This window comes from Oryzias latipes, chromosome 23, assembly GCF_053564925.1.
Source record: "Oryzias latipes strain Hd-rR chromosome 23, Olatipes_Hd-rR_3.1".
NCBI lineage: Eukaryota > Metazoa > Chordata > Actinopteri > Beloniformes > Adrianichthyidae > Oryzias > Oryzias latipes.
This window is the reverse complement of record NC_136259.1, coordinates 28,607,501-28,610,000: the sequence shown is the minus strand read 5'-3', so window position 1 is coordinate 28,610,000 and position 2,500 is coordinate 28,607,501.

The following is a 2,500-nucleotide window of genomic DNA, read 5'->3' as shown; positions in this document are numbered from 1 at the left end:
TTCCGCTGCATCCCCAGGAAGAGGCTGTAGCCCAGGCCGAAGAGAAGCTCCTCTTTCCTGCCAAGGAGAGACCCTGCTGTGGCTGCCCACCTGCAGCATCAGCAGCAGAGGAGAGATGCTCCTCCACCTGGGTAAGGCAGCCTCTTCCGCTGCTTCCCCAGGAAGAGGCAGAAGCCCAGGCCGAAGCGAAGCTCCTCTGTCCTGCCAAGGAGAGACCCTGCTGTGGCTGCCCCCCTGCAGCATCAGCAGCAGAGGAGAGATGCTCCTCCACCTGGGGAAGGCAGCCTCTTCCGCTGCTTCCCCAGGAAGAGGCAGAAGCCCAGGCCGAAGAGAAGCTCCTCCGTCCTGCCAAGGAGAGACCCTGCTGTGGCTGCCCACCTGCAGCATCAGCAGCAGCAGCAGCAGAGGAGAGATGCTCCTCCAGCTGGGGAAGGCAGCCTCTTCCGCTGCTTCCCCAGGAAGAGGCTGTAGCCCAGGCCGAAGCGAAGCTCCTCTTTCCTGCCAAGGAGAGACCCTGCTGTGGCTGCCCACCTGCAGCAGCATCAGCAGCAGCAGCAGCAGCAGCAGAGGAGAGATGCTCCTCCACCTGGGTAAGGCAGCCTCTTCCGCTGCATCCCCAGGAAGAGGCTGTAGCCCAGGCCGAAGAGAAGCTCCTCTTTCCTGCCAAGGAGAGACCCTGCTGTGGCTGCCCACCTGCAGCATCAGCAGCAGAGGAGAGATGCTCCTCCACCTGGGTAAGGCAGCCTCTTCCGCTGCTTCCCCAGGAAGAGGCAGAAGCCCAGGCCGAAGCGAAGCTCCTCTGTCCTGCCAAGGAGAGACCCTGCTGTGGCTGCCCCCCTGCAGCATCAGCAGCAGAGGAGAGATGCTCCTCCACCTGGGGAAGGCAGCCTCTTCCGCTGCTTCCCCAGGAAGAGGCAGAAGCCCAGGCCGAAGAGAAGCTCCTCCGTCCTGCCAAGGAGAGACCCTGCTGTGGCTGCCCACCTGCAGCATCAGCAGCAGCAGCAGCAGAGGAGAGATGCTCCTCCAGCTGGGGAAGGCAGCCTCTTCCGCTGCTTCCCCAGGAAGAGGCTGTAGCCCAGGCCGAAGCGAAGCTCCTCTTTCCTGCCAAGGAGAGACCCTGCTGTGGCTGCCCACCTGCAGCAGCATCAGCAGCAGCAGCAGCAGCAGCAGAGGAGAGATGCTCCTCCACCTGGGTAAGGCAGCCTCTTCCGCTGCATCCCCAGGAAGAGGCTGTAGCCCAGGCCGAAGAGAAGCTCCTCTTTCCTGCCAAGGAGAGACCCTGCTGTGGCTGCCCACCTGCAGCATCAGCAGCAGAGGAGAGATGCTCCTCCACCTGGGTAAGGCAGCCTCTTCCGCTGCTTCCCCAGGAAGAGGCAGAAGCCCAGGCCGAAGCGAAGCTCCTCTGTCCTGCCAAGGAGAGACCCTGCTGTGGCTGCCCCCCTGCAGCATCAGCAGCAGAGGAGAGATGCTCCTCCACCTGGGTAAGGCAGCCTCTTCCGCTGCTTCCCCAGGAAGAGGCAGAAGCCCAGGCCGAAGCGAAGCTCCTCCGTCCTGCCAAGGAGAGACCCTGCTGTGGCTGCCCACCTGCAGCATCAGCAGCAGAGGAAGGATGCTCCTCCACCTGGGTAAGGCAGCCTCTTCCGCTGCTTCACCAGGAAGAGGCAGAAGCCCCGGCCGAAGCGAAGCTCCTCTGTCCTGCCAAGGAGAGACCCTGCTGTGGCTGCCCCCTGCAGCATCAGCAGCAGAGGAGAGATGCTCCTCCACCTGGGTAAGGCGGCCTCTTCCGCTGCTTCCCCAGGAAGAGGCAGAAGCCCAGGCCGAAGAGAAGCTCCTCTGTCCTGCCAAGGAGGGACCCTGCTGTGGCTGCCCACCTGCAGCATCAGCAGCAGAGGAGAGACGCTCCTCCACCTGGGTAAGGCAGCCTCTTCCGCTGCTTCCCCAGGAAGAGGCAGAAGCCCAGGCCGAAGCGAAGCTCCTCTGTCCTGCCAAGGAGGGACCCTGCTGTGGCTGCCCACCTGCAGCATCAGCAGCAGAGGAGAGATGCTCCTCCAGCTGGGGAAGGCGGCCTCTTTCGCTGCTTCCCCAGGAAGAGGCTGTAGCCCAGGCCCAAGCGAAGCTCCTCTGTCCTGCCAAGGAGGGACCCTGCTGTGGCTGCCCACCTGCAGCATCAGCAGCAGAGGAGAGATGCTGCTCCAGCTGGGGAAGGCGGCCTCTTCCGCTGCTTCCCCAGGAAGAGGCAGAAGCCCAGGCCGAAGAGAAGCTCCTCTGTCCTGCCAAGGAGGGACCCTGCTGTGGCTGCCCACCTGCAGCATCAGCAGCAGAGGAGAGACGCTCCTCCACCTGGGTAAGGCAGCCTCTTCCGCTGCTTCCCCAGGAAGAGGCAGAAGCCCAGGCCGAAGCGAAGCTCCTCTGTCCTGCCAAGGAGAGACCCTGCTGTGGCTGCCCACCTGCAGCATCAGCAGCAGAGGAGAGATGCTCCTCCAGCTGGGGAAGGCGGCCT